A 15000-nucleotide genomic window follows, 5' to 3' on the forward strand; every position below is an offset into this window, starting at 1 on the left:
GTGTGTGTTTAGGTTAGGTGTGGGTGTGTGTGTGTTTAGGTGTGGTGTGTGTGTGTGTTGTGTGTGTGTGTGTGGTGTGTGTGTGTGTGTGTTTAGGTGTGTGTGTGTGTGTGTTTAGGTGTGTGTGTTTAGTGTGTGTTGTGTGTTTTAGGTGTGTGTGTGTGTTTGTGTTTTTAGGTGTGTGTGTGTGTGTTGTGGTGTGTGTGTTTAGGTGTGTGTGTGTGTGTGTGTGTGTGTGTGTTTAGGTGTATGTGTGTGTGTGTGTGTTTAGGTGTGTATGTGTGTGTGTATGTGTGTGTGTTTAGGTGTGTGTGTGTGTGTGTGTTGTGTGTGTGTGTGTGTGTGTGTGTGTGTGTGTGTGTGTGTGTGTGTGTGTGTGTGTGTGTGTTGTGTGTGTGTGTGTGTGTGTGTGTGTGTGTGTGTGTGTGTGTGTGTGTGTGTGTGTGTGTGTGTGTGTTTAGGTGTGTATGTGTGTGTGTTTAGGTGTGTGTATGTGTTTAGGTGTGTGTGTGTTTAGGTGTGTGTGTGTGTGTGTGTGTGTGTGTGTGTGTGTGTGTGTGTGTGTGTGTGTGTGTGTGTGTGTGTGTGTGTGTGTGTGTGTGTGTGTGTGTGTGTGTGTGTGTGTTTAGGTGTGTGCAGCATTAAAGTTCTCTTCCCATGTTCCCATTTAATGATAAAGCCAGAGAGAGAAAAAACATTCTTCACCCCTCCCCCTCTCTTTGCCTCTCCGCCTCTCTTCACCCCTCCTCCTCTCTTTGCCCCTCCCCCTCTCTTCACCCCTCCTCGCGCCGATTGGACAAGACACTAGGCCACTTTTCGGCCCCATTAACACTACGCACACAGCTGTAGCCCGTGGGTTGTCATGGTTATGATATGGCCCATGGGTTACCGTGGTTATGATATGGCCCGTGGGTTGTCGTGGTTATGATATGGCCCGTGGGTTGTCGTGGTTATGATATGGCCCGTGGGTTGTCGTGGTTATGATATGGCCCGTGGGTTGTTGTGGTTATGATATGGCCCGTGGGTTGTCATGGTTATGATATGGCCCGTGGGTTGTTGTGGTTATGGTACACACACAGCTGTAGCCCGTGGGTTGTCATTGTTATGATATGGCCCATGGGTTGTCGTGGTTATGATATGGCCCGTGGGTTACTGTGGTTATGATATGGCCCGTGGGTTGTCGTGGTTATGATATGGCCCGTGGGTTGCCGTGGTTATGGTACACACACAGCTGTGGCCCATGGGTTGTCGTGGTTATGATATGGCCCGTGGGTTGCCGTGGTTATGGTACACACACAGCTGTGGCCCATGGGTTGTCGTGGTTATGATATGGCCCGTGGGTTGCCGTGGTTATGGAACACACACAGAACACTTCAGCTCACAAAGGAGCGATGACATCATCACGGACTGAGCTTCCTGAGGAAGAAGAGAAACCCCTCCCCACCCCTTGTAACTCACGCAAGCAGTAAATACACCTTATTGAACAGTGAGGACTGTGAAGACACACACACACACACACACACACACACACACACACACACACACACACACACACACACACACACACACACACACTATACACACGCCTACACCTGGATTGGTTGTGGAAGAGTAGTGGCTGGAGGGCACACACTTAATGTATTGTTAAATCTGTTGTAAATGTATTTTAATGTTTAAAAATGGTATTACAATGTATACTAATGCCTTAATCTTTGCTGGACCCCAGGAAGAGTAACTGCTGCCTCGACAGGAACTAATGGGGACCCCCCCCCCATCCCCCGCCCTTCAAACCACACCTCCTATCCCCTCCCCCCATCCCCCGCCCTTCAAACCACACCTCCTATCCCCTCCCCCCATCCCCCGCCCTTCAAACCACACCTCCTATCCCCTCCCCCATCCCCCGCCCTTCAAACCACACCTCCTATCCCCTCCCCCCATCCCCCGCCCTTCAAACCACACCTCCTATCCCCTCCCCCATCCCCCACCCTTCAAACCACACCTCCTATCCCCCCCCCCCATCCCCCGCCCTTCAAACCACACCTCCTATCCCCCCCCCATCCCCCGCCCTTCAAACCACACCTCCTATCCCCCCATCCCCCGCCCTTCAAACCACACCTCCTATCCCCCCCATCCCCCCCCGCCCTTCAAACCACACCTCCTACCCCCCCCCTCCCCTCTACACTGGGGACGTCCAATAAAAATAAAGTGATATAGATCGACCGTTCCAGACTCCTGACCACTGACCTTTAACCTTTGACCCCAGACAGGTGTAGCTCAGATAAAACGAGTGACCCCTTGACCAACTCTGCACCAAAATGTCACCTCCTTCTCACTGAAATACAGACCTGTTGCCCTATCCCTGTCTTCCTCTGTTAACCATAGACCTGTTGTCCTATCCCCGTCTTCTACTGTTAACCATAGACCTGTTGTCCTATCCCCGTCTTCTACTGTTAACCATAGACCTGTTGTCCTATCCCGTCTTCTACTGTTAACCATAGACCTGTTGTCCTATCCCCGTCTTCCTCTGTTAACCATAGACCTGTTGTCCAATCCCCGTCTTCTACTGTTAACCATAGACCTGTTGTCCTATCCCCGTCTTCCTCTGTTAACCATAGACCTGTTGTCCAATCCCCGTCTTCTACTGTTAACCATAGACCTGTTGTCCTATCCCCGTCTTCTACTGTTAACCATAGACCTGTTGTCCTATCCCCGTCTTCTACTGTTAACCATAGACCTGTTGTCCTATCCCCGTCTTCTACTGTTAACCATAGACCTGTTGTCCTATCCCTGTCTTCTACTGTTAACCATAGACCTGTTGTCCTATCCCCGTCTTCTACTGTTAACCATAGGGGCACATGCTGACTTTTTTTTTACAGCTTTTTTTTACAGCAGGTAATCCCTTCTCATTCTACAAATGTATGCACAGGTATCCACACAAAACAACATGCAGAAAACATGAATTAACTCAATGCCAGTAAAAAGAGAATTCCCAATTGAAACCCCAGCAGCATATCCTAAAACAAATCCTCAAACTCACCTGTCTTTTCCTGAAACAATGTTCCTGCCCTTGTTCTTCACTGGAGCAGAACTAAGGAGAGACAGAGAGAGGAGAGGATGCTTCTGCTGCAGGGATCAGGAATCACTGGGAATGTTCAACCTCCCAGATGGAAACGAACATCGGCAGAATTCCAAGGGCAGAATTCCAAGAGCAGAATTCCAAAAAAGAACCGACAATAGAAATAGGAGGGTAAAATAGTTAAACAAAGACTTTGGAAAAGTCCAATGGAGCCGGGGGGGGGGGGGGGACTTTCCTGAAAAAACTATGGAACGATCCCAAATATTCCCAAATCTTTGCCTGGAGCGTTCCTCTGCTGTGTCCGCAGCCCGGCAGTCAGTCTTTCAACTGGCCTGGAATGTCAGAGAAGAAAGAAGTTATACACACACACACACGGATACACACACACACACACGGAAAACAGGGAAAAAGTTTGTACAACATGGGGGATGTGGGGAGCTTACCTCATTTAGAATATGCTCTGTGTGTGTATGAGAGAGAGAGAGAGAGAGAGAGAGAGAGAGAGAGAGAGAGAGAGAGAGAGAGAGAGAGAGAGAGAGAGAGAGAGAGAGAGAGAGAGAGAGAGAGAGAGAGGGGGCGGGGAAAGAGAGAGAGGGAGAGAGAGAGAGAGAGAGAGAGAGAGAGAGAGAGAGAGAGAGAGAGAGAGAGAGAGAGAGAGAGAGAGAGAGAGAGAGAGAGAGAGAGAGAGAGAGAGAGAGAGAGAGAGAGAGAGAGAGCTGGGAGAGAGGAAAGAGAGAGAGAGAGCTGGGAAAGAGAGAAAGAGAGAGAGAGAGAGAGAGAGAGAGGGGCGGGGAAAGAGAGAGAGGGAGAGGGAGTTTGTGTGTGTGTTTTACCATTCTTGTGGATACCAGAGGTCCCCACAAGAATAGTAAATGAACAAAAATGTGATCAACTGGGGACTTTTTGTTTGTCCCCACAAGGTCAACAGGCTCTTTCTAAGGGGTTTGGGTTTAAGGTTAGAATTAGTGTCATAGGGTTAGAATTGCGTCAAGGGTTAGGTTGTAATTGTAATTATTCGCCTACCTCCTCATGCCTTTTGCACAGTGTATATAAACTCTCTTTTTTTTCTACTGTGTTATTGACTTGTTTATTGTTTACTCCATGTGTAACTCTGTGTTGTCTGTTCACACTGCTTTGCTTTATCTTGGCAAGGTCGCAGTTGCAAATGAGAACTTGTTCTCAACTAGCCTACCTGGTTAAATAAAGGTGTTCTCAACTAGCCTACCTGGTTAAATAAAGGTGTTCTCAACTAGCCTACCTGGTTAAATAAAGGTGAAATAAAAATAAATAAAAAAAGGTTTAGGATTAGGAACTAGGATTAGGAACTAGGATTAGGTTCAGGGTTAGGAACTAGGATTAGGTTTAGGGTTAGGAACTAGGATTAGGAACTAGGGTTAGGAACTAGGATTAGGAACTAGGATTAGGAACTAGGGTTAGGAACTAGGGTTAGGTTTAGGGTTAGGTTCAGGGTTAGGAACTAGGGTTAGGTTCAGAGTTAGGAACCAGGATTAGGTTTAGGGTTAGGAACTAGGGTTAGGTTCAGGGTTAGGAACTAGGATTAGGTTCAGTGTTAGGAACTAGGGTTAGGTTTAGGGTTAGGAACTAGGATTAGGTTTAGGGATAGGAACTAGGGTTAGGTTTAGGGTTAGGAACTAGGGTCATGTTCAGGGTTAGGAACTAGGGTTAGGTTTAGGGTTAGGATCTAGGGTTAGGTTTAGGAACTAGGGTTAGGTTCAGGGTTAGGTCTAGGGTTAGGATCTAGGATTAGGTTTAGGGTTAGGAACTAGGGTTAGGTTTAGGGTTAGGAACTAGGGTTAGGTTTAGGGTTAGGAACTAGGGTTAGGTTCTTGGTTAGGAACTGGGATTAGGTTTAGGGTTAGGAACTAGGGTTAGGAACTAGGATTAGGTTTAGGGTTAGGAACTAGGGTTAGGTTCAGGGTTAGGAACTGGGATTAGGTTTAGGGTTAGGAACTAGGGTTAGGTTCAGAGTTAGGAACCAGGATTAGGTTTAGGGTTAGGAACTAGGGTTAGGTTCAGGGTTAGGAACTAGGATTAGGTTCAGTGTTAGGAACTAGGGTTAGGTTTAGGGTTAGGAACTAGGATTAGGTTTAGGGATAGGAACTAGGGTTAGGTTTAGGGTTAGGAACTAGGGTCAGGTTCAGGGTTAGGAACTAGGGTTAGGTTTAGGGTTAGGTTTAGGGTTAGGATCTAGGGTTAGGTTTAGGAACTAGGGTTAGGTTCAGGGTTAGGTCTAGGGTTAGGATCTAGGATTAGGTTTAGGGTTAGGAACTAGGGTTAGGTTTAGGGTTAGGAACTAGGGTTAGGTTCTGGGTTAGGAACTGGGATTAGGTTTAGGGTTAGGAACTAGGGTTAGGAACTAGGATTAGGTTTAGGGTTAGGAACTAGGATTAGGTTTAGGGTTAGGAACTAGGGTTAGGTTCAGGGTTAGGAACTGGGATTAGGTTTAGGGTTAGGAACTAGGTTTAGGTTCAGGGTTAGGAACTAGGATTAGGTTCAGGGTTAGGAACTAGGGTTAGGTTCAGGGTTAGGAACCAGGATTAGGTTTAGGGTTAGGAACTAGGGTTAGGTTCAGGGTTAGGAACTAGGATTAGGTTTAGAGTTAGGAACTAGGGTTAGGTTCAGGGTTAGGAACTAGGGTTAGGTTCAGGGTTAGGAACTAGGGTTAGGTTCAGGGTTAGGAACTAGGGTTAGGTTCAGTGTTAGGAACTAGGGTTAGGTTTAGGGTTAGGAACTAGGGTTAGGTTCAGGGTTAGGAACCAGGATTAGGTTTAGGGTTAGGAACTAGGGTTAGGTTCAGGGTTAGGTTCAGGGTTAGGAACTAGGATTAGGTTTAGAGTTAGGAACTAGGGTTAGGTTCAGGGTTAGGAACTAGGGTTAGGTTCAGGGTTAGGAACTAGGGTTAGGTTCAGTGTTAGGAACTAGGGTTAGGTTTAGGGTTGGGTTCAGGGTTAGGAACTAGGATTAGGTTTAGGGTTAGGAACTAAGGTTAGGTTTAGGGTTAGGAACTAGGGTCAGGTTCAGGGTTAGGAACTAGGGTTAGGGTTAGGTTTAGGGTTAGGATCTAGGGTTAGGTTTAGGAACTAGGGTTAGGTTTAGGGTTAGGATCTAGGGTTAGGTTTAGGGTTAGGAACTAGGGTTAGGTTTAGGGTTAGGAACTAGGGTTAGGTTTAGGGTTAGGAACTAGGGTTAGGTTCAGGGTTAGGAACTAGGGTTAGGTTTAGGGTTAGGGTTAGGGTTAGGAGGATCTAGGGTTAGGTTTAGGGTTAGGAACTAGGGTTAGGTTCAGGGTTAGAATCTAGGGTTAGGTTTAGGGTTAGGAACTAGAGTTAGGTTTAGGGTTAGGAACTAGGGTTAGGAACTAGGATTAGGTTTAGGGTTAGGAACTAGGATTAGGTTTAGGGTTAGGAACTAGGGTTAGGAACTAGGGTTAGGAACTAGGGTTAGGTTCAGGGTTAGGAACTGGGATTAGGTTTAGGGTTAGGAACTAGGGTTAGGTTCAGGGTTAGGAACTAGGATTAGGTTCAGGGTTAGGAACTAGGGTTAGGTTCAGGGTTAGGAACCAGGATTAGGTTTAGGGTTAGGAACTAGGGTTAGGTTCAGGGTTAGGAACTAGGATTAGGTTTAGGGTTAGGAACTAGGGTTAGGTTCAGGGTTAGGAACTGGGGTTAGGTTCAGGGTTAGGAACTAGGGTTAGGTTCAGGGTTAGGAACTAGGGTTAGGTTCAGTGTTAGGAACTAGGGTTAGGTTTAGGATTAGGAACTAGGGTTGGGTTCAGGGTTAGGAACTAGGATTCGGTTTAGGGTTAGGAACTAGGGTTAGGTTTAGGGTTAGGAACTAGGGTCAGGTTCAGGGTTAGGAACTAGGGTTAGGTTTAGGGTTAGGTTTAGGGTTAGGATCTAGGGTTAGGTTTAGGAACTAGGGTTAGGTTCAGGGTTAGGTTTAGGGTTAGGTTTAGGAACTAGGGTTAGGTTCAGGGTTAGGTTTAGGGTTAGGATCTAGAGTTAGGATCTAGGGTTAGGTTTAGGGTTAGGAACTAGGGTTAGGTTTAGGGTTAGGAACTCGGGTTAGGTTCAGGGTTAGGAACTAGGGTTAGGGTTAGGGTTAGGATCTAGGGTTAGGTTTATGGTTAGGAACTAGGGTTAAGTTTAGGGTTAAGGTTAGGATCTAGGGTTAGGTTTAGGGTTAGGAACTAGGGTTAAGAACTAGGATTAGGTTTAGGGTTAGGATCTAGGGTTAGGTTTAGGGTTAGGAACTAGGGTTAGGTTCAGGGTTAGGAACTAGGGTTAGGTTTAGGGTTAGGATCTAGGGTTAGGTTTAGGGTTAGGAACTAGGGTTCGGTTTAGTGTTAGGGTTAGGTTTATGGTTAGGATCTAGGGTTAGGTTTAGGGTTAGGAACTAGAGTTAGGTTTAGGGTTAGGAACCAGGGTTAGGTTTAGGGTTAGGAACCAGGGTTAGGTTTAAGGTTAGGAACCAGGGTTAGGTTTAGGGTTAGGAACTAGGATTAGTTTAGGGTTAGGTTTAGGGTTAGGAACTAGGGTTAGGTTCAGGGTCAGGATCTAGGGTTAGGTTTAGGGTTAGGAACTAGGGTTAGGTTTAGGGTTAGGAACTAGGGTTAGGTTTAGGGTTAGGAACCAGGGTTAGGTTTAGGGTTAGGAACTAGGATTAGTTTAGGGTTAGGAACTAGGGTTAGGTTTAGGGTTAGGAACTAGGGTTAGGTTCAGAGTTAGGAACTAGGATTAGGTTTAGGGTTAGGATCTAGGGTTAGGTCTAGGGGTTAGGAACTAGGGTTAGGTTTAGGGTTAGGTTTAGGGTTAGGAACTAGGGTTAGGTTTAGGGTTAGGAACTAGGATTAGTTTAGGGTTAGGAACTAGGGTTAGGTTTAGGTTTAGGAACCAGGGTTAGGTTTAGTGTTAGGAACTAGGGTTAGGTTTAGGGTTAGGATCTAGGATTAGTTTAGGGTTAGGAATTTGGGTTAGGGTTAGGGTTAGGAACTAGGGTTAGGTTTAGGGTTAGGAACCAGGATTAGGTTTAGGGTTAGGAACGAGGGTTAGGGTTAGGAACTAGGGTTAGGTTTAGGGTTAGGGTTAGGAACTAGGGTTAGGTTTAGGGTTAGGGTTAGGAACTAGGGTTAGGTTTAAGGTTAGGAACTAGGGTTTGGTTTAGGGTTAGGAACTAGGGTTAGGAACTAGGGTTAGGTTTAAGGTTAGGAACTAGGGTTAGGTTTAGGGTTAGGAACTAGGGTTAGGTTTAAGGTTAGGAACTAGGGTTAGGTTTAGGGTTAGGGTTAGGAACTAGGGTTAGGTTTAAGGTTAGGAACTAGGGTTAGGTTTAAGTTTAGGAACTAGGGTTATATTTATGGTTAGGGTTAGGGTTAGGAACTAGGGTTAGGTTTAAGGCTAGGAACTATGGTTAGGGTTAGGAACTAGGATTAGTTTAGGGTTAGGAACTAGGGTTAGGTTTAGGGTTAGGAACTAGGGTTAGGAACCAGGGTTTGGTTTAGGGTTATGGTTAGGGTTAGGGTTAGGAACAAGGATTAGGTTCAGGGTTAGGATCTAGGGTTAGGATCTATGGTTAGGTTTAGGGTTAGGAACTAGGGTTACGTTTAGGGTTAGGAACTAGGGTTAGGTTTATGGTTAGGAACCAGGGTTAGGAACTAGGATTAGTTTAGGGTTAGGAACTAGGGTTAGGCACTAGGGTTAGGTTTAGGGTTAGGAACTAGGGTTAGGTTTAAGGTTAGGAACTAGGGTTTGGTTTAGGGTTAGGAACTAGGGTTAGGGTTAGGGTTAGGAACTAGGGTTAGGTTCAAGGTTAGGAACTAGGGTTAGGTTTAGGGTTAGGAACTAGGGTTAGGTTTAAGGTTAGGAACTAGGGTTAGGTTTAGGGTTAGGAACTAGGGTTAGGTTTAAGGTTAGGAACTAGGGTTAGGTTTATGGTTAGGGTTAGGAACCAGGGTTAGGTTTAAGGTTAGGAACTATGGTTAGGGTTAGGGTTAGGAACTAGGATTAGTTTAGGGTTAGGAACTAGGGTTAGGTTTAGGGTTAGGAACTAGGGTTAGGAACCAGGGTTTGGTTTAGGGTTAGGGTTAGGAACTAGTGTTAGGTTTATGGTTAGGGTTAGGGTTAGGAACCAGGGTTTGGTTTAGGGTTATGGTTAGGGTTAGGGTTAGGAACTAGGGTTAGGTTTATGGTTAGGGTTAGGAACTCTCTCTCTTCCTCCCTCCCTTCTTTCTCTCCTCTCTCTCTTCCTCCTTCCTTCTCTCCTCTCTCTTCCTCCCTTCCTTCTCTCCTCTCTCTCTTCCTCCCTCCCTTCTTTCTCTCCTCTCTCTCTTCCTCCTTCCTTCTCTCCTCTCTCTCTCTTCCTCCCTCCCTTCTCTCCTCTCTCTCTTCCTCCCTCCCTTCTCTCCTCTCTCTCTTCCTCCCTCCCTTCTCTCCTCTCTCTCTTCCTCCCTCCCTTCTCTCCTCTCTCTCTTCCTCCCTCCCTTCTCTCCTCTCTCTCTCTTCCTCCCTCCCTTCTCTCCTCTCTCTCTTCCTCCTTCTTTCTCTCCCTCTCTCTGTTTTAGTCCCCTTGCTTCTTATTTCATATTGTGCTCTTGCCCTCTCCCTCTCCCTCCCTCACTTTCCCTCTCTCTTTTTTTGAGTCCCTGCTTTTCAAGAAAAACATTTAAAAGGTTCCCTGTTGTGGGTTACCAGCTTTCAAAGATAAATGTAAGAGAGAGAGAGTGGGAGTGAGAGAGAAAGAGAGGGAGAGACAGAGAGAGAGGGAGAGAGAGAGAGAGAGTAAGAGGGACAGAGACAGAGAGAGTATGAGAGACAGAGAGAGAGAAAGAGAGAGAGAGAGAGTGAGAGGGTCAGAGACAGAGAGAGAGAGAGAGAGGGAGAGAGAGAGTAAGAGGGACAGAGACAGAGAGAGTAAGAGAGACAGAGAGAGAGAGTGAGAGACAGACAGAGAAAGAGAGTAAGAGAGACAGAGACAGAGAGAGAGAGAGAGTAAGAGAGACAGAGAGAGAGAGAGAGAGAGAGACAGAGAGAGAGAGAGAGACAGAGACAGAGACAGAGACACAGAAAGAGAGAGAGAGAGAGAGTAAGAGAGACAAAGACAGAGAGAGAGAGACAGAGAGAGAGACCATGTTCTCAATCTCTACAACTAAAAGTATAACTTTTATTACATTAGGCTGAAATGTGTTTTATGTTTTAGTACTTCAGTGTTGTTGATGCTGTACTTGCCGTAAATCTTTTCAACCTTTTCTGAAAATCTGCTAGTGTTTTAAGTGTGTGTGTGTGTGTTTTGCTCTTGGGGATTTGATCTTACACTACAGGGATCAGATTTCTTCCCACCGGGGACATGATTGAAAGCATACATCAACCTCCTGCTCTCTACACACACGCACACGCACACGCACGCGCACGCACACGCACACACACACACACACACACACACACACACACACACACACACACACACACACACACACACACACACACACACACACACACACACACACACACACACACACACACACACGAACACACAAACTGCCCCGCTCCCCATAGGCAGAGGAAGGGATTTCTCTTGAGTGGGCAGAATGACCCCCCCCCCCATCTCTGGAACACACACACACACTCCAAGTCCTGTCATATTTTCAAATCAAATTAGCTGTGAGGGGAGTCTGGAAGTCATTAGGGCAGCATCCCAAATAGCCCCCTATTCCTTACTTAGTGAACTAATTCTGACCAGGGTCCATAGGGAATAGGTCGGCATTTGAGATTCAGGCTTGGTCTATATGGCAATCAAGGAGAGGGCCCCATATGGATTCGATTCTAGTTCTCTACCCTCCATCACTCTCCTTTCCTTTCCTCTTCTTGTTCTCTCACTCCGATTGGTAGCCTAGCATTCCAGCTCTTTCTGTCGCTCTCTTTCCATCTCTCCATCTCTCTCTCTCCATCTCTCTCTCTCCATCTCTATATCTCTCTCTCATTCTCTCCATCTCTCTCTCTCTATATCTATCTCTCTATATCTCTCCATCTCTCTCCCCATCTCTCCATCTCGATCTCTCCATCTCTCTCTCTCCATCTCTATCTCTCCATCTCTCTTTCTCCATCTCTATCTCTCCATATCTCTCTCCATCTCTCTCTCCATCTCTCCATCTCGATCTCTATCTCTCCATATCTCTCCATCTCTCTTTCTCCATCTCTATATCTCTCTCTCTCCATCTCTATCTCTCCATCTCTCTTTCTCCATCTCTATCTCTCTATCTCTCTTTCTCCATCTCTATCTCTCCATCTCTCCATCCCTCTCCATCTCTCCATCCCTCTCCATCTCTATCTCTCTATCTCTCTTTCTCCATCTCTATCTCTCCATCTCTCCATCCCTCTCCATCTCTCCATCCCTCTCCATCTCTATCTCTCCATCTCTCTCTCTCCATCTCTATCTCTCCATATCTCTCCATCTCTCTCTCTCCATCTCTCTCTCTCCATCTCTCTCTCTCCCTCCACTACGCTCCCTTTTTTATTTCCAGTCTTCTTCTTTGGTTCTTGAAGGTCTGGACATAATGCATACATTGTACAATAAAGTTACAACAAAAACAATTTCCTTGTTCATCTACCTCTCTCAATGAATGGCTTTGTTCCTCTACCTCTCTCTTTATGTACCAATGAATGGCTTTGTTCCTCTACCTCTTTCTTTATGGACCAATGAATGGCTTTCTCAGGACGACAGGTTGTGTGACTGAACCAGGCAGGTTGGGATTAGAACAAGACTATTTGGTTCGAGGGCCTCCCGGGTGGCGCAGTGGTTAAGGGCGCTGTACTGCAGCGCCAGCTGTGCCACCAGAGACTCTGGGTTTGCGCCCAGGCTCTGTCGCGACCGGGAGGTCCGTGGGGCGACGCACAGTGTGCCCGGTGTTTCCTCCGACACATTGGTGCGGCTGGCTTCCGGGTTGGATGGCGCTGTGTTTAATGATTTACAGTATCATTGTTGAGGGCAAGGAGGGCTTGTGATTTAGTGGAACCAACAAAAAGAAGAAGAAGAAGAAGAAGAAGAAGAGTGGGTAAACTGTTTGCTGGTTGTGGTGAGTAAAGTATTTTCAATGCATTTTTCCACAAAAGGTGAGTAAATCAAATCAAATCAAATCAAATGTATTTATATAGCCCTTCGTACATCAGCTGATATCTCAAAGTGCTGTACAGAAACCCAGCCTAAAACCCCAAACAGCAAACAATGCAGGTGTAAAAGCACGGTGGCTAGGAAAAACTCCCTAGAAAGGCCAAAACCTAGGAAGAAACCTAGAGAGGAACCGGGCTATGTGGGGTGGCCAGTCCTCTTCTGGCTGTGCCGGGTAGAGATTATAACAGAACATGACCAAGATGTTCAAATGTTCATAAATGACCAGCATGGTCAAATAATAATAAGGCAGAACAGTCAGGTGGACTGGGGACAGCAAGGAGCCATCATGTCAGGTAGTCCTGGGGCACGGTCCTAGGGCTCAGGTCCTCCGAGAGAGAGAAAGAAAGAGAGAATTAGAGAGAGCATATGTGGGGTGGCCAGTCCTCTTCTGGCTGTGCCGGGTGGAGATTATAACAGAACGTGGCCAAGATGTTCAAATGTTCATAAATGACCAGCATGGTTGAATAATAGTAAGGCAGAACAGTTGAAACTGGAGCAGGAGCATGGCCAGGTGGACTGGGGACAGCAAGGAGTCCTCATGTCAGGTAGTCCTGGGACATGGTCCTAGGGCCCAGGCCAGTTGAAACTGGAGCAGCAGCATGGCCAGGTGGACTGGGGACAGCAAGGAGTCATCATGTCAGGTAGTCCTGGGGCATGGTCCTAGGGCTCAGGTCCTCCGAGAGAGAGAAAGAAAGAGAGAAGGAGAGAATTAGAGAACGCACACTTAGATTCACACAGGACACCGAATAGGACAGGAGAAGTACTCCAGATAAACAAACTGACCCTAGCCCCCCGACACATAAACTACTGCAGCATAAATACTGGAGGCTGAGACAGGAGGGGTCAGGAGACACTGTGGCCCCATCCGAGGACACCCCGGACAGGGCCAAACAGGAAGGATATAACCCCACCCACTTTGCCAAAGCACAGCCCCCACACCACTAGAGGGAAATCTTCAACCACCAACTTACCATCCTGAGACAAGCCCGAGTATAGCCCACAAAGATCTCCGACACGGTACAACCCAAGGGGGGGGACCCAGACAGGCCGACCACAACAGTGAATCAACCCACCCAGGTGACGCACCCCCCAGGGACGGCACGAGAGAGCCCCAGCAAGCCAGTGACTCAGCCCCCGTAACAGGGTTAGAGGTAGAGAATCCCAGTGGAAAGAGGGGAACCGGCCAGGCAGAGACAGCAAGGGCGGTTCGTTGCTCCAGAGCCTTTCCGTTCACCTTCCCACTCCTGGGCCAGACTACACTCAATCATATGACCCACTGAAGAGATGAGTCTTCAGTAAAGACTTAAAGGTTGAGACCGAGTTTGCGTCTCTGACATGGGTAGGCAGACCGTTCCATAAAAATGGAGCTCTATAGGAGAAAGCCCTGCCTCCAGCTGTTTGCTTAGAAATTCTAGGGACAATTAGGAGGCCTGCGTCTTGTGACCGTAGCGTACGTGTAGGTATGTACGGCAGGACCAAATCAGAGAGGTAGGTAGGAGCAAGCCCATGTAATGCTTTGTAGGTTAGCAGTAAAACCTTGAAATCAGCCCTTGCTTTGACAGGAAGCCAGTGTAGAGAGGCTAGCACTGGAGTAATATGATAAATTTTTTTGGTTCTAGTCAGGATTCTAGCAGCCGTATTTAGCACTAACTGAAGTTTATTTAGTGCTTTATCCGGGTAGCCGGAAAATAGAGCATTGCAGTAGTCTAACCTAGAAGTGACAAAAGCATGGATTAATTTTTCTGCATCATTTTTGGACAGAAAGTTTCTGATTTTTGCAATGTTACGTAGATGGAAAAAAGCTGTCCTCGAAATGGTCTTGATATGTTCTTCAAAAGAGAGATCAGGGTCCAGAGTAACGCCGAGGTCCTTCACAGTTTTATTTGAGACGACTGTACAACCATTAAGATTAATTGTCAGATTCAACAGAAGATCTCTTTGTTTCTTGGGACCTAGAACAAGCATCTCTGTTTTGTCCGAGTTTAATAGTAGAAAGTTTGCAGCCATCCACTTCCTTATGTCTGAAACACATGCTTCTAGCGAGGGCAATTTTGGGGCTTCACCATGTTTCATTGAAATGTACAGCTGTGTGTCATCCGCATAGCAGTGAAAGTTTACATTATGTTTTCGAATAACATCCCCAAGAGGTAAAATATATAGTGAAAACAATAGTGGTCCTAAAACAGAACCTTGAGGAACACCGAAATGTACAGTTGATTTGTCAGAGGACAAACCATTCACAGAGACAAACTGATATCTTTCCGACAGATAAGACCTAAACCAGGCCAGAACATGTCCGTGTAGACCAATTTGGGTTTCCAATCTCTCCAAAAGAATGTGGTGATCGATGGTATCAAAAGCAGCACTAAGGTCTAGGAGCACGAGGACAGATGCAGAGCCTCGGTCCGATGCCATCAAAATGTCATTTACCACCTTCACAAGTGCCGTCTCAGTGCTATGATGGGGTCTAAAACCAGACTGAAGCATTTCGTATACATTGTTTGTCTTCAGGAAGGCAGTGAGTTGCTGTGCAACAGCCTTCTCTAAAATCTTTGAGAGGAATGGAAGATTCAATATAGGCCGATAGTTTTTTATATTTTCTGGGTCAAGGTTTGGCTTTTTCAAGAGAGTCTTTATTACTGCCACTTTTAGTGAGTTTGGTACACATCCAGTGGATAGAGAGCCGTTTATTATGTTCAACATAGGAGGGCCAAGCACAGGAAGCAGCTCTTTCAGTAGTT

The sequence above is a fragment of the Oncorhynchus gorbuscha genome, unplaced genomic scaffold, assembly GCF_021184085.1.
Source record: "Oncorhynchus gorbuscha isolate QuinsamMale2020 ecotype Even-year unplaced genomic scaffold, OgorEven_v1.0 Un_scaffold_261:::fragment_4:::debris, whole genome shotgun sequence".
NCBI lineage: Eukaryota > Metazoa > Chordata > Actinopteri > Salmoniformes > Salmonidae > Oncorhynchus > Oncorhynchus gorbuscha.